The sequence below is a fragment of the Cervus canadensis genome, chromosome 8 (assembly GCF_019320065.1).
Source record: "Cervus canadensis isolate Bull #8, Minnesota chromosome 8, ASM1932006v1, whole genome shotgun sequence".
NCBI classification, from domain to species: Eukaryota; Metazoa; Chordata; class Mammalia; order Artiodactyla; family Cervidae; genus Cervus; species Cervus canadensis.
The window spans coordinates 37,456,131-37,483,672 of NC_057393.1; the positions used below are offsets into that span (position 1 = coordinate 37,456,131).

General features: G+C 42.2%; 1 protein-coding gene across 5 annotated transcripts in view; it reads right to left on the bottom strand.

Moving 5' to 3' along the window:
• Nucleotides 1-27,542, bottom strand: part of PCGF5 (polycomb group ring finger 5) — a 118,551-nt gene that overhangs the window by 67,127 nt on the left and 23,882 nt on the right. The window contains exons 1-2 of one of the 5 annotated variants that reach the window (XM_043476021.1): nucleotides 1,442-1,586; nucleotides 1,104-1,219 (exon numbers count right to left, since the gene is read on the bottom strand). The exons of 3 other annotated variants lie outside the window; for them this stretch is intronic. The gene's annotated coding sequence lies outside the window, so the exon portion shown is untranslated. Of the gene's footprint in view, nucleotides 1-1,103; nucleotides 1,372-1,441; nucleotides 1,587-27,542 lie in introns of those variants that run through there. One more of the 5 variants, XM_043476022.1, reaches the window with a different exon arrangement.

Below are 27,542 nucleotides of genomic sequence, written 5' to 3' on the forward strand. Positions count from 1 at the left end.
CCTTGTGGGCCATGTGATTTCTGTCACAACCACATAACTCTGCCCATACAGGGCAAAGGCTGCCAAAGACAGTATGTAAACAAACAGATAAAACTTTATTTAAGAAACAGGCAGTTATCCAGATGTAGCCCTTGGGCTACAGTTTGCCAGTTCCTGACCCAAAGAATTTCTCTGTGAACATGCATTTTGCTGTTGTTGTTTAGTCACTACGTTGTGTCCAACTCTTTTGCAATGCTATGGGCTGTAGTCCGCAAGGCTCCACACATAGATAACAGTAATTAAAAAGTTCTCTATATCCCAAGGTTGAAAACTTCTACAGTTTCAATAAGCTTTTGATGACAGTCTCAAACCAAAATGGTTTTAGTGCAACATCTTAAATCAAACTTTCAGCTTTCTGTTTTCCAGGAATGAGTAGGACACAGTGGCTAAACTACCAGAAGCGAGTCATCCTTATCACTGTTATCATCATCAAACAGCCAGGAGAGTTAGAAACAATCTTTTATTCTTCTTTGTAAAGATTTGCATAATCTGCTGTTTCTCCTTAGTCATGATGGAGAAAGTTTACCAACAAAGAGAAGAAGAATGTTAAACAAAAACATTCTCTCCTGTTTGCCAAAGAGCAGGGCTTAATCCCTCACCTCTGGCTTCAAAGCACCAAACAGTCATGGTGGCATTTAAAGAGAAAGGATTTCCCCATTCTACCTGGGAGTCTAGGGTGCTGACCTAAGAGAGAACACAGGGCTTCGAGGGGTAAGCTTCCTGCTTGTATACTGATGGCCAGTGCTCCGAGCTGGCCTGACCTGGGGAAGCCAAGCTGGAGTGTGCGTACATGTCATCTCCAGCCTCAGTAGCCTGGACCCTGGGCTCAGAAGAAGCCCTGAATGACAGGATGGTGGGTATTCACCTTCCCATCTCCATAGACCTTTGAAGGACAACAAGTGGGACGAAGGACAACTGCAACGAGAGAGAGCACATTTGAAATCAGGATACTGTGTCTATGGGAACTAGATCTGGCCTCACAGCCTAAGGAGAGGAGAGATGCTTCCATTTCTACAGATGCTAAACAGAGAAATTTACACAGCCTGAGTACTGATGATACTCACCCCCCTGCAGCTTTTTGGACGAGTGTTGCACGTAAATCAAGAAGGATCTGTGAATGGGGGAAAGAGTTGCAAAGTACTTTTCACATAAGTCATCATGACTGAGCGCCATTCACTACCTACAAGGTAGAATTACAAAAGGGGAGGTTTTGACATTAGAGCGTGTGAATGCTGGCATTTTAATTTACCAAATTAAGAACACTGCAAAAAGTCCAAAGAAGAGACATAATTACATGTATTTGCTTACGCTTTTAAAAGCTAAATTTTGTCAAGAATTGTTCTTGATTTGAACAACTTACAATGGTGTTTCACTTCTTAAAATTTCAGAGGATAGTACTCACCAAAAATACTGACAAGGAAGTTAATTGGAACGTGATGATTATAAATTAGTAGATCACCATTTCCTTTACAGTGGAGTTCCTGAACAATTTGCTCTTGAACCCTCTTTACCAGTGAAGTCTGAAGTTTTAAGTGAAGTACTCACTTCTACCGGCAAAAGAGAGAATTTCTGTAATTAGAAACTGAATTTATTAGCACAGGCATGAATACTTGTATGAAGTCTTTATATAAGTTAGGTCACTTCAGAAGTATCCAACAATAAACACTAATCATTAACAAAACTGGATAAATAAAATTTAATTTTTAAAAGTTGATATTTATAATATCCATACTCAACAACAATGTGAATATTTCTCACTTTTATACTGTACTCATTTACCTCATTATTTAAATATTTCACATTAAGGGTTAAATATTACATGTTATATATCTGCACAGATTTCTTCCAAATGCCTGCTAAGGGTTGAATTGTATGCCCCCAAAAGATACACATAAAAAATAAAAATATAAAACTCTCAACTTTTATATTTTTCTGTGAATGTGACTTATTTGGAGAAAAGGTCTTTGAAGGTATCACCAAGTACAATGAGGTCATACTAGAGTAGCGGGCCTCTTAATTTAAAACGACTCAGTTCAGTTCAATTACTCAGTCATATCCAACTCTTTGTGACCCCATGGACAGCAGCATACCAGGCTTCCATGTTCATCACCGACTCCTGGAGCTTACTCAAACTCATGTCCATCAAGTTGGTGATGCCATCCAACCATCTCATCCTCCGTCGTCCCCTTCTCCTCCTGCCTTTAATCTTTCCCAGCATCAGGGTCTCTTCAAGTGAGTCAGTTCTTCCCATCAGGTGGCCAAAGTACTGGAGTCTCAGCTTCAGCATCAGTTCTTCCAATGAATATTCAGGACTGATTTCCTTTAGGATGGACTGGCTGCATCTCCTTGCATTCCAAAGGACTCTCAAGAGTCTCCTCCAACACCACAGTTCAAAAGCATCAATTCTTCAGTGCTCAGCTTTCTTTATAGTTCAACTCTCACATCCATACATGACTACTGGAAAAACCATAGCTTTGACTAGAGGAAACTGTCAGCAAAGTAATGTCTCTGCTTTTTAATATGTTTTCTAGGTTTGTCATAACTTTTCGTCCAAGGAGCAAGTGTCTTTTAATTTCAAGGCTGCAGTCACCATATGCAGTGATTGTGGAGCCTAAGAAAATAAAGTCTGTCACTGTTTTCCGTTGTTACCCCATCAATTTGCCATGAAGTGATGGGACCGTATGCTATAGTCTTAGTCTTCTGTATGTTGAGTTTTAAGCCAATGTTTTCATTCTCCTCATTCATTTTCATCAAGAGGCTCTTTAGTCCTTTGCTTTCTGCCACAAGGGCGGCATTATCTGCGTATGTAAGGTTGTTGATATTTCTCCCAGGAATCTTGATTCCAGCTTGTGCTTCATCCAACCTGGCATTTTGCATGATGCATTCTGAAAATGTTAAATTAGCAGATTGACAATATACAACCTTGACATACTCCTTTCCCAGTTTGGAACCAGTCTGTTGCTCCATGTCCAGTTCTAACTGTTGCTTCTTGACCTGTGTACAGATTTCTCAGGAGGCAGGTCAGGTGGTCTGGTATTCCCATCTCTTTAAGAATTTTCCACAGTTTGTTGTGATCCACACAGTCAAAGGCTCTGCCATAGTCAATAAAGCAGAAGTAGATGTTTTTCTGGAACTCTCTTGCTTTTTCTATGATCCAACAGATGTTGGCAACATGATCTCTGGTTCCACTGCCTTTTCTAATCCAGCTTGAGCATCTGGAAGTTCATGGTTCATGTACTATTGAAGCCTCGCTTGGAGAAATTTGAGCATTACTTTGCTAGTGTGTGAGATGAGTGCAATTGTGTGGTAGTCTGAACATTCTTTGGCATTGCCTTTCTTTGGGATTGGAATGAAAACTGACATTTTCCAGTCAGAAAAGGTCTTTGAAGGTATCACCAAGTACAATGAGGTCATACTAGAATAGTGGGGCTCTTAATTTAATAGGACTTGTGTGTCCTTATAAGAAAAGGAGACAGACAGACAGGGAGAACATCATGTGAAGACACAGATGCACAGAGAGAAGATAGTCATGTGACGACAGATGCAGAGACTGGAGCAGTGGCACCTAAATGGCATGTTTCAGGGGAGGGGAAATTCTCTCCAGGGATATTTCCACCACAGGGGACTACAACTCAGCTACCACTGGGTTAAAGAAGTTAAGGACACTGATCACATTTAAGATGATGGCTACAGGAAATGAGAGAGAATTTGTTCAGGCACAGACACAAGGATTTTTAAAACAAAGAACCCAGCACTGAGAATCCAGTTGAACTGGATACTGTATTTCTAGTAGTACTGATTTGCAGACAGCCATGATAGACAAGCAGATGAGTGGACTCACCAAAAGGCTAACACGTGTGGAGAAACATGTGGTATATGAATGGAGCTGAGAGAAAGCTAAAGGAAGGGTAGTGAATCCCCATTCATATTATTATTAATGTAACTTCCCAAGTGTATAAGCCAAAGTGTATAAGCCAGTTATTTTAAAACTGAGTTATACTGTACTTGTTAACTCGAGATATTCTTTTCAGTTCAAAGGAATCTGACATAGATTAATACTTACAATATCTGGCATAGAACTAATCTGTACTAGATATAACCACACAGTTACAGGGGTTACTTGATACATATATACATTAACATACATGTATACATACATGCGGACTCCCCTGGTGGCTCAGACAGTAAAGAATTCTCCTGCAATGTGGGAGACCTGGGTTGGATCCCTGGGTTGGGAAGATCCCTTGGAGGAGGGCATGGCAACCCACTCCAGTATTCCTGCCTGGATAATCCCATGGACAGAGGAGCCTGGCGGGCTATAGTCCATAGGGTTGCAAAGAGTTGGACATGACTGAGCGACTAAGCACAAATCACATAGATATATGCACTCACGCATATGCATGGTATATTTTAAGGACTGCATGGGCTAAGAACTAAGGAGATGTATTTCTTCAAACATTAGAGTCATGCTCACTTTTAACTGATTATCTCATGCTTTATCACACACAAATATCATCAAGACTGATTTGCAACTGTTGGTGTCAGTTAATGTCTTGCATTATATTTGGAGCACTATACCACAACTACTGCATTTGTAAACCCTTTGAATTGCACATGAGAACACTCTCTACCACATATGCTAATATCTATAATAATTAGAATCAAAAAACAGACAAGCAACACTTAGGAGGTAAAATATTGTGCTAAACAAGAATGTGAGTGTTTTGTAGTGTTTTACTCTGAAGATGCTGTTTCTTCATGAAGTGTAATGTTCATGCTGTAGGTTTTTTCATACAGTTTCTACCACGAAGACAGGACTGAAGTGCAACTTTTTTTTTTTTCATATTTTTACAAAGACAAACCACATCAAGCTTAGTAAAAAAAAAAAAGCAAACTTCCTACCATATCAATGAATTCAGCTTACTTTCAGCTAAAATTTTTAGTTAAAAGAAAATCTTCAAGAAAAGGTATGAAACAGAATTGTTGACATTATATAGGGAGCTGCCTTCCATGATCTCACCCACCCAAAGCATAAAAACAAACAGAAGTAGCATGCATGAGTTGCTGCAGTTAAACACTACAATTCTTGTAGGGATATTCATAGTTACTTTCCATTTTGATTATTCAGTTCTCTATCTCATCCCTGTCAGTACAGCAGCCTCTGGGTACACAGGATAAAATATTAACCAAGAAGGGGTAGGGGGAGTAAACTTCCAGTTACTTCTGGTCCAATAATTCATTTCCTCTGACTAGCATAAGAGTGTTCTGTGCTGTTATGGGACACTGCCACTTACTCTGACCCAGTCATTCCTGACTGACTGCCAAGCATGATCTTTCTTAAAAATCTGTGGAATGGAGATGGGGGTGAAAACAGAATGGCCTCACTTAACACGTCATCCTCCATACATTCACATGCCTTCTTGTACGCAAAGGCTAGAATTCGGGTAACACCTTTAAAATCCCATCTCAGACTCCATCTAGGCAAAAGGCAACTCCATGAACCCTCCTCAAGTGTCACTCAACCCGAGTCAGCTTTCTGAAGCCACTACTTATCTCCTTGCTCAACAACGAATGATGTAATGAGTGCTGCCAAGTACTCAGCACGATGCTAAGTGCTTTATGAGTCTCTTCTTTCTTAACAGCAACCCTGTGAGATAAATAAACTCCTGGTCCTCATTAACAGGTGAAGCCATGGCACACACAGCTTGCATGACCATCAGGACCACACAGCACACGATGGATAGAAGCAGGTGTGGAACCCACAGGGCAGTTCTAGGACAGCCCCTGTGCTACGGGGCAACCTTCCAGACCACTCGGCTCTGTATAATAAGCACAGTGCATCTGGGGCCCAGAACCAGACAAGCTTCATCACCCTAGCTCCACTCTCCAACACAGCGCCTCTCCTCCACAGCTGGAGTGGACTTCTCACCATCCCGCAAACACAATGTGAAAACCAGCCCCTAACCCTGGCTTATTTATAGCACTGCCCACCACATGGAATGCTCTATTTCCTCCTTCTCCCCCTCCAGGAAGGCCAACTGCAATTCTACATCTTCTCAAACAATTCCTTTTTCCAGTCTTTCCACCTCTTTTGAGTGTCTCTGTTCTGAGAACTGCTGGAGGTCTGTGTACCTGAATACATAGGAGTTCAGGGTGAGTGCTGCTGTTTGGGATTCATCCGGTCTACCAGGTCAGGCAACAAGCACCCTGGAGGCAGGGACACACAGGACCCAGCGCATGTCTGTGAGCTGAGCAGATGCTCAATACCTGCTGGCGGAATGTATGACAATCTCACAGAATACAGTAGGTAAAATGAATGCAGCACACCGACCGTCATGAACACTGGGAACATCATCTCAAGACTTCTGGGGTAAAAGTAAAGGCGCACATAACATCCAGAGTATTCCTCAACTGGACAACCTATTTCCCCAGCTGATCACACCAACTAAGCAGGCATGTCTGTGTTTGGATATCACCAGTCTATGCATATGTGAGTGTAAAGAGCCAGGGACTGACACTTGAGCAGTGTTCAAACACAGCACTGGCATCCCAATTTGTTGGAATCAAAATGATGTTCTGAAAAGGCTGATAAGATGGCAAATGAAAATAAAATGCACTCAGCTGCCATTCTTTTCGGCTCTGGTTCATTTACGTAACAAACACTTCCTAGGACCTGCTCTTTATTTTATTTTTTCCATTTATTTTTATTAGTTGGAGGCTAATTACTTTACAATATTGTAGTGGTTTTTGTCATACATTGACATGAATCAGCCATGGATTTACAAGTGGACCTGCTCTTTAAACACTCTTTGTAGGCACTCTGAAGGATGCTGCCATGGTCCGGCAGAGGTTTGTGTGAAGTACCTCGTCTGTCTGAGAATTTTTCAATGTCAGGATGAGCTATTTATTCTTTTACATTTGAATGAGGTAAAACCTGCTCTCTGACTACCATTGGAATTCAAATACAGTTTTGAGAAGTCAAAAAGATACACAGAGATCTGGGTCAGAATCTGAAGTATTTCTGACTTTCAGTGATTTTTTTTTCTTTTTTTTCTTTTTTTTTTAACAAGAGCAACTCACAGGAGAGAGAAAGGGAGGGACCAGATGCAGAGAGCAGGTGTGGCCTCATCAGTACCAGGGGTCTAGCACGAGGCAGCGCGGCAGCCTTTCTGCTTTCCCCAGCCATAGCCACGGCCCTGAGCTCACTCACTGAGGCCCGCACAGACCGCACGCTCCGCTGGCCCTGTGCTTCTACGGCAACGAGGCACCTTTGTGGGACAATCATCTCTTACTGGGCTAAGCCAATTACACAGCTTGATAGCAGAAATCTTCAGGTGGCATCCTCTAAAAAAGAACCCTCTTTGAAGGGTACCTACTTGTTGATGTGGCTCAGCAGTGAAGAACCTGCCTGCCAATTCAGGAGACGCAGGCTCGATCCCTCGATCAGGAAGATCCCCCTGGAGAAGGTAATGGCAACCCACTCCAGTATTCTTGCCTGGAAAATTCTATGGACAGAGGAGCCTGGTGGGCTACAGTCTACCGGGCAGCAAAAGAGTCAGACACGACTTGGTGACTAAACAACAACAACTTGCTGATGTATCTTGCTAGGAGACTGCCAGATTAGCTTTTAGATATAGTGTAGCTATATTAAACACCCTTCTGTAATACATACATTACTCAGAGGGGGAGAACGAAATCCCTATGAACTTCATGCAGTTCAAGGAGTACATGAGCAAGTGCTGTGGCCACGGGATGAATCGTAAGAAAAAGGGCACTTTCTGGCACTTACCTGCTGGAGCAGCAGGTAGATACTCTACAATAAGGGGAAGAGGACCAACCACCTCTCCGCAGGGAGGTAAGGGCCAGCCTTCTGGGATAAGGAAGGAAGCTAAGGGAAAGCCCTGGGACACAGGGAGTCTTAAATCATTCATAGGTCAGGAAGTGCCCAAGCTTTTCTGAAGTCTACTACTATCATCATCTGTCTCCTTACTTGTGAGAAACAGCAAAAGGTACAAAGGGTAGAGATTCAACAAACAAAAACAAACACTCATTTTGGAGATCTTCTGAACTCCCTTAAATGAACTGGCATGTGCACACTGATTCCACACTCACTCACTCCCCCAAGGCTGATTGGGACCTGACTAAACTAAGATGAGTATAACTTGACATCAGCAGGCATCTTAGTTCAGGCTGCTAGAACAAAAGAGTATAAAATGGACTGCTTATAAACGACAGAAACTTATTTCTCACAGCTGTGGAGGTTGGAAGTCCAAGGTCAGGGTGGCACCATGCCTGGGTGCTGGTGAGAACACAGCCATCTCTAGTTGGTGGGTGGCCCAGCACCACTGTAATCTCACTTATGCCAAGAGCCGGACGAGGCAGCAAGCTCACATGATTCTTATAAAGGCATAATCATGAGGGATCCAGGCTTCCCTGGTGGCTCAGATGGTAAGTCTGCCTGCAACATGGGAGACCCAGGTTTGATCCCTGGGCTGGGAAGATCCCCTGGAGAAGGAAATGGCAACCCACTCCAGTACTCTTGCCTGGAAAATCCCATGGACGGAGGAGCCTGGCGGGCTATAGTCCATGGGGTTGCAAAGAGATGGACACGACTGAGCGACTTCACTTTCACTTTCATAAGGGATCCACCCTCAGCACTTTGTCTAACCTTGCGTGTGTGTGCGTTAGTCACTCAGTCATGTTTGACTCTATGCGACCCCATGGACTGTAGCCCGCCAGGCTCCTCTGTTCATGGAATTCTCCAGGCAAGAATACTGGAGTGGGTAGCCATTCCCTTCTCCAGGGATCAAACCCAGGTCTCCGACATTACAGGCAGATTCTTTAGTGTAGGAGCCACCGGGAAGCCCCAAAGGGCCACCTTTTAACACCATCACATTGGTGAGTGGAGATATGACTTCACCACAAGAATGCTGGAAGACACAAGCCTTCAGTGGGTAAGACTACATGTCCTCTGACGTGTTACGTTCCTCTAAGACCACCACACAGGGATTCCCATGCTTGTAACGCTCACCTCTTCCATAGGGAAGATTCCATCAATTCTTTTTTTTTTTTTTTGCAACTCCCCCCCGCCCCCCAAACAGTTCTTAATAGGATGAAGAAGGGGAAATATAAAAGTCAGTGGACAGATGGGTAAATGAAATGACATCAGGAAAAAAACTTGCTGATAAAAATGTAAATAGAGTAAACAGGATGATTAAACAGTACAAAGCACCACAAACATTTGGAATTTTTATGAATGTAGTGGTCACAAACTGCAGATGGCCAAGGTGCCGACAACCATCTGTCAAGAAATAGCTTTTAATGGGAAAAGGAAATTATTTGACTTAGAGCCACTAAAATCTACCCATGACAAGAAGCTCATAACTCCAACACAGGGAAAAAGAAAAGAAAAGAAGAAAAAAAAGAACATTTACTTTTGGACGAGGACAGTTTAAACTACCTATCTAAGTTCCATCTGTTCCATACAGAACACCAGCAGGGACACCCTCCACTAAGGCTGTCACTACTGCCATGGTCCCAAGAATCAGCTGAAGCCAGCACCCTAAAGTGGCAGGATTTCTAGGGAAATGCACAAATAAGATGAGTGGGTGGAACGGCACTTTCCTTATCATCCTGACTTCTGGGAATCAAGTAACAGGGGTTACTCTCCTCTCCTCTCCTCTCCCCCTGCCTCGCAGACCTCATGTACTCTTCAGAAGATCAGTCTCTTCCATGTTAATGAGGGGAATTTTTCATGGAAATACAGGAAGAGCAAGACAGTTTTAAGTCTTCCAGATCTGCCTACAGATTCCTACGCTTTTGCTCCTTCAGCTTACAGTCTCAGAAGCCGTCAGCATCAGTGCCATGAGGGAGCTTGTGAGGAATGCAGAGTCTGGGGCCTCAGGTGATTGGGACACAATTAAAATTTCAGAAGCACTGTGACTGGATGAAAAATACTTCTTACTCCTGGGATTAGGCATTTCTCCCCACATGCCAGGGATCAGTATAGTTAGGCCAAAGTCTAAGACGAGCTGAGCATCAGAATGAATGATAGTGGGGATTACAACACATTGAATTTAAAGAAAAGAAGCCATGAGTCTAAATTTATAACAAACAGATGAATGGGTAAGAGGAAGTTCTTCTTTAAAAAGAAGGCCATTTTACTCTTTTTTATTTTTTAATATGATTTTCTGTATTTTTTTGGCTGTGCTGGGCCTTTGCTGCATGGGCTTTTCTTTGGCTGCAGAGAGCAGGGATCCACCTTTGCAATGTGTGGGCTTCCCACTGCGGTGGCTTCTCCGGGTGCAGAGCACAGGCTCTAGGGCTCCTGGGCTCTAGGGCACAGGCTCAACAGTGAGGCTCACAGGCTTCGTTACTCTGCGGCACATGGAATCTTCTTGGGGATCGAACCTTTGTCTCCTGCATTGGCAGGCAGATTTTTTTTTTTTTTTTTTTTTTTTACTATTGAGCCAGCAGGAAAGCCCAAAAGAAGGCCATTTTACTATCTCAAGAATGAAAGAGTTAGAAAATTACCATTTTGCAACCACCAAAATTATAGTGGATTCAGGCAAGAATCTCCAGGAATCCTAAAGCCATGAAGTAAACGTTTGTTGGGGCGCTAAGATATTTACACACTGATGCAGTATCCCTCCACATATTACTTGCAAGATTAATACATATTAATTACAAGATGAAAAAGGCACCGTTACAGAGGAGAACTCTACTGGACACTACATTAATCAAGTGACCAAATTTAACATCAACAGGAACAGGACCACCTGACATATGTATCTGCTGAGGTGGTGCACACAGAAGGACATACTAGCACTTACGTGATATTCCGGCCCCCTAAATGTATAACCTGACCCTAATTTATATAAAGAAATAAAAATAAGCCCACATTGAGGGACATTTTATGAATCAAATGGACTGTACTTTTCAAAAATGTTAGTGTTATGAAAGACAAAGAAGAACTGAGAAAGATGAAAGGGGCTTGATAACTAAATGGAATGTGTGATCCCAGACTTTTTCCTGGATTGAGACTTCCTTTTTGCTCTTTTATGGATATTACTGTTGAAAAGGGCATTACTGAGACAGGTATGCATATTAGCTCATGATACTGTATCAATGTTACTTTTCCTGAATATGGTAACTGTATCTCCTTTTTAGGGAATACAAACTGAAGTATTGAGCGGTGATGGGTCATATCTGCAACTTATTCTTAAATAGTTCTTTAGTCCAATTTAAAAGAGGTCTCCAGTACAGACCTCTTAAACAGTGAGGTCTGCAATAGTGTGTGTGTGTGTGTGTGTGTGTGTGTGTGTGTGTGTGTGTGTAAAACGAACAAACAAAAAAGATGTCCTTTTCTTCATAGGGGACTGGAATGCAAAAGTAGGAAGTCAAGAGATAACTGGAGTAAAAGGGAAGTTTGGCCTTGGAGTACAAAATGAAGCAGGGCAAAGGCTAACAGACTTTTGCCAAGAGAATGTGCTGGTCATAGCAAACATTCTCTTCCAATAACACTCTACACATGGACATCACCAGATGGCCAATACTGAAATCAGATTGATTATATTCTTTGCAGCCAAAGATGGAGAAGCTCTATACAGTCAGCAAAAACAATACCAGGAGCTGACTGTGGCTCAGATAATGAACTACTTATTACAAAATTCAGACTTAAACTGAAGAAAGTAGGGGAAATCACTAGACCACTCAGGTATGACCTAAATCAAATCCCTTATGATTATACAGTGGAAGTGACAAGTAGATTCAAAGGATTAGATCTGACAGAGTGCCTGAAGAACTATGGACAGAGGTTCATAACACTGTACAGGAGGCAGTGATCAAAACCACCCCCAAGAGAAAGAAATGCAAAAAGGCAAAATGGGTGTTTGAGGAGGCCTTACAAATAGAAGAGAAAAGAAGAGAAGCTAAAGGCAAAGGAGAAAAGGAAAGATATACCCATTTGAATGCAGAGTTCCAAACAACAGCAAAGAGACATAAGAAAGCCTTCCTAAGTGATCAATGCAAAGAGATAGAGAAAAACAAGAATGGGAAAGACTAGAGATCTCTTCAAGAAAATCAGAGATACTGAGGGAATATTTCATGCAAAGATGGGTTCAATAAAGGAAAGGTATGGACCTAAGAAAAGCAGAAGATATTAAGAAGAGGTGGCAAGAATATACAGAAGAACTATACAAAAAGATCTTAATGACCCAGATAATCACAATGGTGTGATCACTCACCTAGAGCCAGACATCCTGGAGTGTGAAGTCAAGTGGGCCTTAGGAAACATCATTACAAACAAAGCTAGTGGAGGTGATGGAATTCCAGTTGAGCTATTTCAAATCCTGAAAGATGATGCTGTGAAAGTGCTGCACTCAATATGCCAGCAAATTTGGAAAACTCAGCAGTGGCCACAGGACTGGAAATGGTCAATTACCATCCCATCCCAAAGAAAGGCAATGCCAAAGAATGCTCAAACTACGGTACAATTGCACTCATCTCACACGCCAGCAGGTACTTTCCTGGTGGCTCAGATGGTAAAGCATCTGTCTGCGATGCAGGAGATCTGGGTTCAATCCCTGGGTTGAGAAGATCCCCTGGAGAAGGAAATGGCAACCCACTCCAGTACTTTTACCTGGAAAATCCCATGGATGGAGGAGCCTGGTAGGCTACAGTCCATGGGGTTGCAAAGAATCGGATACGAATAAGCAACTTCACTTTCACTTTTTCACATGCTAGCAAAGTAATGCTCAAAATTCTCCAAGCTAGGCAAAAGCAAGAGAATTCCAGAAAAACATCTACTTCCACTTCACTGATTATGCTAAAGCCTTTGACTGTGTGGATCACAATAAACTGTGAAAAATTTTTAGAGATGGGAATACCAGATCACCTTACCTGCCTCCTGAGAAATTTGTATGCAGGTCAAGAAGCAACAGTTAAAATCAGACATGGAAGAATGGACTGGTTCAAAATTGAGAAAGGAGTATGTCAAGGCTGTATATTGTCGCCCTGCTTATTTAAATTATATGCAGAGTACATCATGTGAAATGCCTGGCTGGATAAATCACAAGTTGGAATCAAGACTGCCAGAAGTACCAATAACCTCAGATATGCAGATGACACCACCCTTATGGCAGAAAGTGAAGAGGAACTAAAGAGCCTCTTGATGAAAGTGAAAGAGTGAAAAAGCTTAAAATTCAAAAAATGAAGACCATGGCATCCGGTCCATAACTTTATGGCAAACAGATGGGGAAACAGTGGAAACAGTGACAGACGACTTTCTTGGGCTCCAAAATCACTGCAGACGATGACTGCAGCCATGAAATTAAAAGACGCTTGCTCCTTGAAAGAAAAGTTATGACAAACCTAAACAGCATATTAAAAAGCAGAGACATTACTTAATTTTTTTTTCATTTATTTTTATTAGTTGGAGGCTAATTACTTTAAGAGACATTACTTTAACTTCAAAGGTCCGTATAATCAAAAGTAAGGTCTTTCCAGTAGTCATGTATGGATGTGAGAGTTGGACCATTAAAAAAAAGCTGAGTGCTGAAGAATTGATGCTTTTGAACTGTGGTGTTGGAGGAGACTTGAGAGTCCCTTGGACAGCAAGGTGATCAAACCAGTTAATCCTAAAGGAAATCAGTCCTGAATGTTTGTTGGAAGGACTGATGCTGAAACTGAAGCTCCAATACTTTGGCCACCTGATGCAAAGAACTGACTCATTAGCAAAGATCCTGATACTGGGGAAGATTGAAGGCAGGAGAAGGGGACAACAGAGGATGAAATGGTTGGATGGCATCACCAACTCAATGGACAGGAGTTTGAGCAAGCTTCGGGAGTTGGTGATGGACAGGGAGGCCTGGTGTGCTGCAGTCCACGGGGTGGCAAAGAGTTGGACACAACTGAGTGACTGAATTGACTGAGGCAGTGAACTGAAAACTTCACGTGTTCAAGCTGGATTTAGAAAAGGCAGAGGAACCAGAGATCAAATTGCCAACATCCATCAGATCATAGAAAAAGCAAGAGAATTCCAGAAAAACATCTACTTCTGCTTTATTGACTATGCTAAGGAGAAGTAAATGGCAAACCACTCCAGTATTCTTGTCTGGAGAATCCCAGGGACAGGGGAGCCTGGTGGGCTGCCATCTATGGGGTCGCACAGAGTCGGACACAACTGAAGTGACTTAGCAGCAGCAGCAGCAAAGCCTTTGTACTGATGACAACAAACTTTGGAAAATTCTTTAAGAGATGGGAATACCAGACCACCTGGCCTGCCTCCTGAGAAATCTGTATCGGGTCAGGAAGCAACAGTTAGAACTGGTCATGGAGCAACAGACTGGTTCCAAACTGGGAAAGGAGTACGTCAAGACTGTATATTGTCACCATGCTTATTTAACTTCTATGCAGAGTACATCATGAGAAACGCTGGGCTGGATGAAGCACAAGCTGGAATCAAGATTGCCGGGAGAAATATCAATAACCTCAGATAGGCAGATGACACCACCCTTTTGGCAGAAAGAGAAGAAGAACTAAAGAGCCTCTTGATGAAAGTGAAAGAGGAAAGCTAAAAGCTGACTTAAAACTCAAGATTCAAAAAACTAAGACCATGGCATCTGGTCCCATCACTTCACGGCAAATAGATGGGGAAACAGTGGAAAGTAACAGACTATTTTCTTGGACTCCAAAATCATGGCAGATGGTGACTGCAACCATGAAATTAAAAGATGCTTGTTCCTTTGAAGGAAGGCTATGACCAACCTAGACAGCATATGAAAAAGCAGAGACATTACTTTGCCAACAAAGGTCCATATAGTCAAAGCTACACTGTACTGACTGATATATATATATATATACAGAGAGAGATAGAGCAAGTGTGGCCCAATGGTAGCAAGTGGCACATCTAAGTGAAAGTTATATGGGTGTTCACTGAACTATTCTGGAAAATTTTCTGCAGATTTTGAATTTGTAAAAATAAAAAGTTGGAAATAGAAAAAGAGAGCAAATGATCTGAAAGTAATGCAATTAAAAATGACCCCCAGAACTGCCATATGACCCAGCAATCCCACTCCTGGGCATACACACTGAGGAAACCAGATCTGAAAGAGACACGTGCACCCCAATGTTCATCACAGCACTGTTTATAATAGCAAGGACATGGAAGCAACCTAGATGCCCATCAGCAGACGAATGGATAAGAAAGTTATGGTACATATACTCAATGGAATATTACTCAGCCATTAAAAAGAATTCATTTGAATCAGTTCTAATGAGATGGATAAAACTGGAGCCCATTATACAGAGTGAAGTAAGCCAGAAAGATAAACACCAATACAGTATACTAACGCATATATATGGAATTCAGAAAGATGGTAACGATAACCCTATATGCAAGACAGAAAAAGAGACACAGATGTATAGAACAGACTTCTGGACTCTATGAGAGAAGGTGAGGGTGGGATGATTTGAGAGAACAGCATCGAAACATGTATATTATCAAGTGTGAAACAGATGGCCAGTCCAGGTTGGATGTATGAGACAAGTGCTCAGGGCTGGTGAACTGGGATGACCCAGAGGGATGGGATGGGGAGGGAGGTGGGAGGGGGTTCAGGATGGGGAACACATGTAAATCCATGGCTGATTCATGTCAGTGTATGGCAAAAACCACTACAATAGTGTAAAGTAATTAGCCTCCAACTAATAAAAATAAATGAAAATAAAATTCAATCTTAAAAATAAGTAAATAAAAATGACCCCCAACTCACAACTTTCTAGAAAAATTAGAACACCACTACCAACTGTGCCCTCTCCCACCTAGAGTAGTCTTGAAAGTGAATACAAGCACATGACGGGCTGAAAATACTCCTCCTTAAGAGAGTTCTAGGAAAAAGTCTTTTCTAGGCTCAAAGCCTGTTCTTTGGAAGTGAACCTCCTAATTCCTTCTACTATGTGCAGGGGGTGTTCTGGACACAGGAAGTAGGGGCTGTGGAGCAAGCAAAGAACTGCTCTCATGGAACACAGGCTCATAGAAGGAGACAGAATAAATGTTAGGTAATAGTTAAGTGCTATAAAGCTCAGAGGGACAGAGAGGGAGTGCTATTTAAAACAGGTGGTTGTTATACTTCTGGTATTTGCTTTATGTAACTTTGTTTCTTTGTTGTTAGGTGTCTAACAGTTTAGGATGTCTACCTTCTTTGTGAGTTGTACCTTTTATCTTTAAAAATATTTATTTTTGTTTCATTTAACAAATTAATTAAAAAAAAACAAACAGGTGGTTGGATAAATGTCCATTGACAGAGGAATGGATAAAGAAGATATGGCACATATATACAATGAAACATTACCGAGCCATTAAAAAGAATGAAACAATGCCATTTACAGCAACATGGATGGACGCAGAGATTGTCATACTGAATGAAGTAAGTCAGATAGAGAAGCAGAAACATTGTAAATCATCCTTTAAATGCAGAATCTAAAAAGATACAAATGAACTTATTTACAAAACAGAAACAGACTCAAAAAACAAACTAGGGTTGGTGGGGAGGAATGGGGAGAAGGAAAGGGGAAAGGGATAGTTAAGGAGTTTGGGATGGGATATATATACACACTGCTATATCTAAAATGGATAATCAACCTACCGTATAGCACAGGAAACTCTACTCAATGTTATGTGGCAGCACAGATGGGAGGGAAGTTTGGGGGGGAATGGATACATGCATACGTATGGTGAGTCACTTTGCTGTCCATTTGAAACTATCAGCTACACCCCAATATAAAATAAAAAGCTTAAGATCATCTCAAAAAAAGGGGGTGGGGGGTTCCCTGGTGGTCCAGTGGTTAAGAATCTGCCTTGCAATGCAGGGGACACTGGTTTGATTTCTGGTCCAGGAAGATCCCACATATTCCGGAGCAACAAAGTCTATTAACCACAACTATTAAGCCTGAACTATACAGCCTGAGAGCTACAACTACTGAACCCATGGGCGAGAACTACAGAAGCCTGTAAGCCCAGAGCCTGTGCTCTGCAACAAGAGAAGCCACTACAACTGGAGAATAGCCTCAGCTCCCCAAAACTAGAGAAAGCCCCACAAAGCAATGAAGACCCAGCACAGCAACAAACGGTTAAGGTGATAAATTTAAAAATAATAATATAAAAAATAAAACAGGTGGTTGGAGGGACTTCCCTGGTAGTCCCATGGTTAAGACTCCACGCTTCCAGTGCAGGGGGCCTGGGTTCAATCCCTGGTTGGGAAACTGAGATCCTACATGTTGCAGGATGTGACCAAAAAATAAAATAAATAAAAATAAAAAATAAAACAGGTGGTTGGAGAAGGACTCTAGTGAGGTGTCAGTGAACAGAGACCTGAATGAGGTGAGGGAATAAACTGTGCAAGTAACTGGGGGGAGCGCATACCAGGCAGAGGGCACAGTATGTGCAAAGGTCCTGAGGAAGGATGGTGCCCAAGCTGGCCCAAAAGGGAGACTGGAGGTGGTAAGGTCATGGAGTCCCTCCTAGGCCATCATCCAGACTTTCCTATTTACTCTGATAAGCCAACTGCAGCCTCCTACCTGTCCATCTTGCATTGGACAGCCAACTAGCCAGCCCTGTAATGAAGGGGCTACCGTGAGGGAGCAGCCAAGTGCGCTTGCTCAGTGCTAGGCTTGAGCATGCTTCCCCTTTCTACCAGTTTTCCATCTACGTCATTTCTTCCTCAGATGCCATACTTGGAAACACACTCTGCCTAACTCCTTTCTCCTTCCACTCCCGTTTAAACTTCACGCAAAGGTCTCCAGAAAGTTTTCTTTGGGTTTAGAGGTAAAAAAAAAAAAAAAAAAAAAAAGAGCCACATCATAGCTGATAAGTTGAACAGCCATATTTAAAACATCCAGTGCTGGTTCTCCCAGAAGACATCATTCCTTTCCAGAGGTTAAGTTCTGAAAGGGCTGAGTCACAATAAAGTATTAGCATAAAAAGTCTTCAAAAATGCCCAGAAAGTGCTCCAGGAAACATTGGCACCTGCCTCTCCATTCTCCTTTAATCAAACTTGTTTTTCTTCAAGTTCGCTGCTAAGCAACTTAAAGGCAGGGGCCATCATGGTCAGTCTTTCATTCCTAGTGATAAGCAAAGGGCGTGGCATATAGTAGTTCATCAATAAATAGTTGTGGGAATGTTTTAAAGGAAAAAGATTTAAAAGGCAATCTCTTATTAAGCTGATCGAGGTTGTCAAAATGTTAACATACTGTGCCTTTCATCTCTATTAACTGTAAACATATCATAACTGATTCAAATGCAGTCTGATGCAGGGTGCAGTGCTTGGTACATAGAAACTTACTAAGTATTTGATGAATGGAGAAATGGTTAGACTGATAACTGACCAAACACCAGACAGGAGCTATGTGGGCTGGCCTGTGAAGGCCATTGTTTATAATATTAACAGTATTTACAATATCTATTGACATTAACAATATTGCATCTAGAGGCAAAAATGTACCTTGAACTTGGTACACTTTTTATGAACTAATAACCTAAAACATTTTTATCAACTAATAACAATTACTAGAGAGTCCCTTGGACTGCAAGGAGATCAAACCAGTCAATCTTAAAGGAAATCAATCTTGAATACTCATTGAAAGGACTGATGTTGAAGCTCCAATACTTTGGCCACCAGATGCAAACAGTCAACACACTGGAAGAGACCATGACTCTGGGGAAGATTGAAGGCAGGAGGAGAAGGGGGTGACAGAGGATGAGATGGTTGGATGGCATCACCAATGCAACAAACATGAACTTGGGCATCAAGTGTCACTTGTAACATGGATTTCTGGGATAGCTGGTATGTTTCCCCTCGCAGACTGTGTTACGCGGGATGTAGAGGACTATGACTGATCTGGGGATGAGTGGCACAGATCTCCCTGTTAGCTGAGCTGAGCCAAGTGGACAGAGGTTACATTTTCCTAGTAATTTTGGTAATCTGGGGAAAAAAAGGAAATTAATAACATCCTTTCAAAATATTTGGGAGCAACTATGCTCAAATATGGATGACATGGAGAATCAAAGAAATCAAGAATCTGACCAATGCAGTGGCTCTAATGAGAGACAGAAATATATAGATGCTTTAAAAAACAATTATATTTACAGATGTGATCTCAAGGAACTGGGAGGATTAGGGTCCTAAACCTGTATTACACACAATTTGATTCACCCATAAAAATTTTAAAAGTTGTTTATCTAGATAAAAATTACAAATTTATTAGATAATTTAGATATAGTCAGTATAAACAAAACTCTGAATTTTAAGAAATATCTTCATTTTTTTGACATTTTATGAAAAAGAAGCTAAAACTGGAACACCAAAAAACCCTCACGCTGTGCCCAGATAAAGGCAGTTTATTACCTTTCTTGAACTTGGAGACCTACATAGTACCAAATTGACACCAAAAGGACTCATTTTCGGAAAAAGAAACTGAGGCAGTTAAAAGGGAAAGGGATTTAAGGATGAGAGAGGAAAAGAAGGGAGCAACAATGAATTGGGGGTGGTGGAGCTTTCGCTATGTGCAAGCAGTGGGTTTTGTTCTCTGAGCTCTCTCAGCATTTTCTGGGTTCTCATGCATGTCATCTTCCAAGACTCCTGAGAGCCAAAGGCTTGCCTCGATAGAAACTGCTCCACTGTTTCATACCAATTTATTCTCCATTTTGGTAATTTACAAACAGGCCGGTTTAAAACAAAAGCAAAACCCTGAAGAAAATAAAGAGTTTGACACAGATAACTAAAAAAAGAAGGTCAAGGAGTATGCCATGTCTCTGTGGTTCTCCTAGCTTGCTAAGGCCCTGGATGAAATGCAATCAGCATTTGCAGCATTTGAAATCATCTATTATCAAGGTCTAAACACGGTCCTTATTTTGTAATGGAGAGAAAGTGACCATATGGTCAATAAGTCACCCCACAAATACTTTGCTGCAGGCCTACCCTGTACCAGGCACAGGGTGCCAGGTGCCTGGAAAACACAGGTTAATTAGGCAGACATGGCCTTGTCCTCATGGAGCTTACCTTCTAGAGGAACTGAATATTAATTAAATATTCAATTTAAATTCAAATTAAATTTAATATTAATTAAATATTAAGTACATAATGGTTAAGCAGATCTAAAACAACTGAAAGCAAGCCTCTAACAAAAGGAGGAGGGATAATCTGAAAAATCTTTCATGAAAACCTCACGATCACATAACTTTAATGACTCAGGCAACCTTAAAGTCATGGCTGACTCTTTGTGATCCCATGGACTGTAGCCTGCCAGGCTTCTCTGTCCAGGAGCTCCTCTGTCCAGGCAAGAATACTGGAGTGGGTTGCCATGCCCTTCCCCAGAGGATCTTCCTAATCAAGGGATTGAACTCAGGTCTCCTGCATTACAGGCAGAGTCTTTACCATCTGAGCCACCAGGGAAGTTGTAAGTTCAATCTATTATCCAACTTTGGGATCCTGTCTAAGACATCCCATCCCTAACAAATAGCTTCTCTAATGCAAGATTTGTCAGAATATTTTATGAGGAGTAAAGAATGGAGAGAAATATACTTCTAAAAATTTCTGTATAAAACCCAATAACTATTAAAAAACATGTTCTCTAAATTTTATCACAATTTGTAGTTCTAGTTACACTAAATGGAACATTTCTACAATTTTTTATGTCATGTTCCATAAACTCAAACAACTTCAAAAACAGCAACTAGTTGCACCATCACATTATGAAAGCTGTTATGAAAGTGTTACATTAGCTTATACTGACATAACACATTTCAGAAATGTGGGTCTTACTGAAATCATTAGGTTCACAACTAAACAGCCTAAAAAAATCAGGTTTAAAGCTTTTGACTACCTACACTTGGTTTTGCTCTTCACAGAATGTCAACATCAAAATAATAAAAGAGCTGTAAAACAAGTATCAATTTTGAAATCATAACAAACAAAACTGTTAGAGAAAGCAGGAAAAAGAAAGAAAGGAAATTCCCATTAACAGCTAGTTTGTTAGGATATACTGTCAAGGAGTTAAAATATCACTCATAAAAATATAAATTGAACATGTGTCAAAAATTTATTTAAATCATTAATTTAAAACAGCAGGATGACACATCCATTTCAGTGGCGTATAGGAAAGCCTGAAGTGTATATCGTCAATGAAAGAGAATACTGAAAGAAGACTGTTTTTATATGTGTGTGTGTAACTAGTTAATATGCTATAGGTCAATAAAACTACAAAATTTCAGGTTTATCTTCATGATCAGATAAAAACTGTTTGCAAGTTATCAATCTACAATGAACATCTAACTTCACAGAATCTGGGTCCTGATCAACAGTAAATTAATAAGTTCAATAAAGATACAGTTCCCTAGAGAATCATGTGATCTGTGACTGGGCATGTCCACCAATGCTTCAGCAGAACACTGAAAGGACAGGCAATCATCACCCCTGTGCCTCATTCCCAAGTGCTGGGTAATTTTTTCTTAACACTTTAATGTGCAATAGAACCTTGGCTATACAAAATTCTCACGCATGGGTTAGTCTTGATAGTGGCATGGTTGCGAGATCTAAGTGTTAGTGCTCAGTTGTATCTGACTCTTTGCATGTCTGACTCTTTGCGACCCCATGGACTATAGCCCACCAGGCTCCTCTGTCTGTGGGATTCTCCAGACAAGAATACTGGAGTGGGAGGCCATTCTCTTCTCCAGGGGCTCTTCCCGACCCAGGGATCAAACTTGGGTCTCCTGCACTACAAGCAGACTCGTTATTGTCTAAGCCACCAGGGAAGCCCAGAAACCTAAATTAGCCCTTAAAATGCTCAGTACCAAGGCGTATGCTGGTGTGTGGTAGGTGAACATCCCACTATCACCAGGGCTGCAAAATCACTCTTTATTTGTTTACCTGCTTTTCATCTCACTTCGCCTCTCTTCTTCTGTATCAGAAAATTTGATGCCTAATGTTGAGTTGCTTCTAGTCATTTCCACCAACACGTTTCTTTACTGTTTATCTTCCTTTAAAAATATCCCCTTTTATGAGTACTAATCATGTCAACCTTTTAACTAAAGCAAACACAAACTCTTTCATCATAAATACGTCTAAAAGTAATGAGTCAGAGGCTTATTCATTAATAAGCATCATATTCTATAGCATGAACAGTTAATTCTTCCACCCATCCACCCCTTGTTCCAATATTAAGAAACACATTGAATGTTTATTACTTAAGATCATTGTTACTTAACATAACAATTCTACTAACTGAAAAACAATTAAGTAACAAGAAGGAACTTTCTAAAGACTTTCTAAGGGGTCAATACAGTAAAAACTTCTGTCTCTAGATTACATTGCAGTTACAGTATCCCTCATTTAGAGTCTTAATAATTCATAGTAATGATGACTATGCAACAATGTGCCATATACTGTGCTAAAGGCTTCCCCAATTTCATCCTGTTTAACATTCACAAAAATTCTGTGAATTAATTTGTATTATTAGCCCCAATTTTTCAGATGAATAAACTGAGTCAGGAGAATTAAATTATTCCACTTCTGAGCCCTTACGTTAAACCACTCTGCTACATCAACAGAGAAGACAGAAGAATTAAAAAACAGATATATTAACAATAACAACATTTGTATGATAATATTTATATGCAGGCACTATTCTAAGCAATGAACATACAGAACATGTGTATTTCTCACAATAACCCTCTAGAGTATGATTATTATTTCCAATTTACAGAAGAAGAAATTGAGGAAAAGAGACGTTAAGTACTTGTCCAAGGTCACAAGGCTAAGAAGATGCAAGGCTGGAACGCAAACTTGTACAGTCTAGCTTCCAAGTCCAGGACCTTCCCCTGATGCCATACTGCTTCTTTTAACAATTTGAAAAGCACAGCACAAGTAAACAATCCTAACTCTTTAGAACCTCTGAGGTTGGAAATCACCACATTAAAGCACAGACCCGTAACTAAATGTTCATTACTATAATCAGAAGTCATCAAGAACAGATTAAAAGGTTTTCATTCAGCCTTGTTAAGAAGGCAAAAAAGTAACACACTTAAGCAAAATTTCATCCAAGATGAATTTCTAAAAAAATGTTTTTCTGGAAAACAAACTCAATACAGAACAAATGAGGTGTTACAGTAGCTTTTAAAATTCTTTCTGTAGAAATTGTTTTTGTTCTTGCAGCTTTGGGGTTTCTCAGAATTCCCTCAGGGGCTGTGGGCAGAGGGAGAAGGGGAAGAGATAGGACCCCAGTTCCCCACTCCACCTTCAGACAAGCAGCTCTGTTTATATTTTTTACACATTGGGTTTCCCCTTAAACTTTTGCTTTGATGGGACAGAGGCTCCCATGAGAACTCGGTCTGAGTGGGCGGCCCTTCTCGACTTCAGAAAGCTTTCCCCATCACTTCCCCAGCATCCCAGAAGGTTCACTTCACAGCATTTCTCCTCTTGCTTCTAGAATCTTATGCCCTAATCATTCTCCCACACGACCTTGCCTTTCTACCCTCCTGTGTCAACTATCATTGAGACCACAGCTCATGCTCACCAAATTCTTTCTATAGGGCCGGCTCTTGGTTAAATGTTTTCACATCAACTCCTTCACTGACTGTGCTCAACACCCGTGTGACTCAGATTCTACCATGGCTCTACTGTATAGAGGAGCCCACTGTCCAATGGCCCACCTCAAGGGCTCCCCGACTCTTAACCAGGGTGCTATTCGGCCTCTCAGTTCACGTTAATTCCTGTTCAAACCTTCCCTGAGACACTGTTCCAGACTCAACCTCCCCCAAACAAAACAGAACACAAAGCCCCCCTCAGAGGAGCCCCTCACTTGGTGCTGACCCATGCCGGGCACAGCTCTCAGGGCCCTGTCATCTGCCCACTCTGGGTAGTCTGGTGAGGAGGGTGAGGCTGTGAAAAGTACAAGGGAGATGGCCCCTCTTGCAGGCACATATGTGTTTAGCCCTTCTCAAAAAGAGGGACTATCTCCCGTGCACTTTTCACAGACTTCACCCTCCTCACCAGACTACCCAGAATGGGTGTGGGCACAGTGCAGGAAGATGTTCCCTACTCAGTGTCAAGGGACTGGCTGGTAGGTGGGACCCTGAGTTCTGGTCACACCTGGGGTGATGCCCTGTGGAGGCAGCATCGTTGTCCCCATCCTGCCTGGCCCGCAAGGCTCCCCTCTCCACTCTGCAGGCGGCCTTCTGGGAGCCTGTGCTGGGACCAGGGTTCTGGGCGCAGGCTGGGCCAGCTCAGGGGGTGAGCTGTGTATGCAGGGCAGCTAACGCCTCCAGGAAACAGCCTTGAGTCAAGGACGAATCTCCCTGCTCTCTTGCTCTTTAGGGAGGACAACTCCCCAAGTTCCCTCAAGGGACTGAGCTCCAGGTACCCACAGCAGTAATTCTCTCAAAACTCACCTTTATTGAAGGCTTCTTCTCTGCCCTGTCCCACTTGCCCACCTCCCTGCTGACATTCCTGGGAGAACCTCTCAGATAAACTGCTCACTCTCAAGTCCTTGTCTTGGGGCCTGTTTCTAGGAAAGCCAAACTGGGATTTCCTCTCCTTTGGGACTCCCCTTCTCTACCAGTTAAAACACCAGGACTGGAGAGAGGACCTCGAGTGCCTCTTCAGGCTCTAGCATCCTTTGCTTTCAATGATGAAAGCATCCAACTGAAACTGATGATGAGGTTACCTCGTCACTGAGCCACTGTATCTAATCTTGGTGCCTAGCTCCATAAATGAGGAGGAAGAAGGCAGCAATGCCCGGATGCCATCAGTGAGGTCCCTGTGGCCTCTGTGGTGGTGGCCTCAGCTACAGAGACCCTCCTACCCAAGGTGATGCACTTTCCGAAGGTGGTCATTATGCACCGACTGAGGGATGCTTGAGCCGAAAAGGCCTGTTCATCTCAGCCCAAGTCAAGCCAGCTCTGAAGGGCCACTTTAGCCCCAGTGCTCCTTGGCGGGCTGTGGAGGCTGCCGCTGGGCCTGCCTTCTTGTTTCTTTCCCAACCTTCAAAGGGCTGATAAACATCCTGAGTGTTCAACTCCACTTTGTGGTCGGCTTCCCAGAGGACCCCACCTGTGATGACTTCATTTTAAATTTTATTTATTATGTCATGAAAATCACAGACTCTGGAACTCTGCCTGTGGAAGCAGGCATGTTCCTTTTAATGCTATAAGGCCAGGAAGTGGTGGAGACAGGAGGAAATAAAGCAAAGTTTTTAATAAGATGGGAATGAGGCAGATACAGCCCAGCTATATATGAGATGCGGTTTCGGTTTCTGAACAAAAGCAAAAAATACATGAAAGGTCAGCATAGTCAGTGAAACTGAAAGTTGAGAGAACTCAGATGAGGTAGTCTCAGAGGGCAATGAAAGAGAGAAATCTCTCCCAGAGAAATAAAACAAGAATGGCCTTGCCAAGGAGAAGCAGACTAAACATACCATACATACCAAGTCAAAAATCATGGGGCAGAAATAATCCATCTAAAGAGGGCCCTGGACCACATCCAACCCATAAGAGATACCATCCCCCGGTGTGACCAAGGCAAACGCCATCCTGGGAATTCCCACCAATGAAGCTCAGGTTAGATCATGCTCCTGAAGAGGCTGGGGAGATTTCCATGACGCTACCACAGGCAGGGCCTCTGCGAAGACTCTCCCAATAACAGTGAAGGACCGAGATGGCTCTCCGATGAGAAAGCTGGTGATGCTGTTCTGCCAAAGGTTGTGCCCAACTGGTGGCAGCCAGTTACCTCCTCTGGCTCTGACCTCCTGGAGAGGAAAGGAGGCTAGCAGTGGATAACGACTGGAATTTAAAATAAGACGGTAAGTTGCAAAGGCACCACTGAGAAGGTGACATCTGGGCAAAGAGATAAGGACTTAGTCTCATGGTCACCAGGAGGAAGGTGGTGACACAGAGAGAAATGAATAAGCAAACAAAGCGGATGCCGGAAGAAGAGCAAGGAGATGAGTGTGGCAGAGAACTGAGAGGGTCTGAGGTCAGGGAGATGAGGGGCAGGTCTGACAGAGCCTTCTGGGCCACTGTAAGGATGCTGGCGTCTACTTAGAGAAGGTGGGAAGTCCTGGGAACACAGCTGTGTTGAGCGACATAATCTAACACTTCCATTTCCTACTCTGGATTGATTTTCCTCTGCAGCATTTCTTACCGTCTGACAAATTATGCATGTTCTGTATTTACTAACTGTCTCCACCCATTAGAAAGTAAGCCCCATGAGGGCAGATGATTTTTGTCTGTTCTTTTCACTGCTGCAGGGTCCCCCAGTGTCTGGCACTTAGTAGATAATCAATATTTATTGAATGAATGAATGGGTCATCTTGAGAAGAACCTGAAGAACTTTTCTAAATGGCAATATGAATTCAACAAAGAGTATGTTTCTACTCCCTCCAAAGATATTTAGATTGGCACTGTGAGGCCAAAACAACATATTACCTTCTCTTTCTTTTAGGCACCTAGGTGCCCAAAGATAGAAATATGTTTCTATTAATAACTTCTAAAAACTGGATGCTTAGATGCAGAAGAAAGCCACAGACTCATCGAATCAGCAGTTTGGGAGGTTTTACACATATGGAATTCATTCATGAAACACACACCGAGAGACAGTGTCTATGAAATGCTCATTAATGAGATTTCAAATGAACAGGATTCGGAGCCGCTGCCTTTCTGTGACAGGCCTGCTGTTCTCAGGGGCAGACGGGACCAGGGGAAGGGAAGAGAGCATGTACAAAGGACCCAAGTGCCCTCGCTAGCAGGACAGGGAATCCCCTTTGAAAATCACTGACCCAGGTGCAAAAAAAGCTTGAGATTCACCAGTATAAGGAAATGTGTCCTTTTTATATACAAAAGTTTCCAACATACCAATAGTTTATGGTCTAGAAAGTTTTCTAAAATAAATTCAGGTGTCTTTTTGTAATATTTGTGTTTCCTGATCAATCCACAGACTCAAGGCATAACTGAAATGATCTCTGTGCACAATAGTGAAAAATGCTACAGGACAACATCACTGAAATTTAATTGAATAAAATGGAAATATTCTGGAAATGTACTGGAGGGAAGAAGCGGGAGGGGATAAGAGTGGGGAAACTGCCAGGAGCTGCTGAAGGAGTCAGAAGGGGGACCCGTGGTTCTGTTTCCCTCTGGAGGTAAGGCCCCCACCTCCTCACCACCATCAGCCCTTTCATCCCTGAATTCAGAACTCCTCTGTGAGCTTACACCAGTCATATAACCTCACTGAGTCTTCGTCTCCTTGTAAAAAGGAGGCAAGGGACTTCCCTGGTGGTCCAGTGGTTAAGACTCTGCCTGCTAATGCAGGGGACACGGGTTCGGGAAGAATACACATGCTGTGGAGCAACCAAGTCAGTGCACCACAAGTACTGAGCCTGTGCTCTAGAGCCCACGAGCCGCAGCTACCGAAGCCTGCTCGCCTAGAGCCTGTGCTCGGAAACAAGAGAAGCCACTGCAA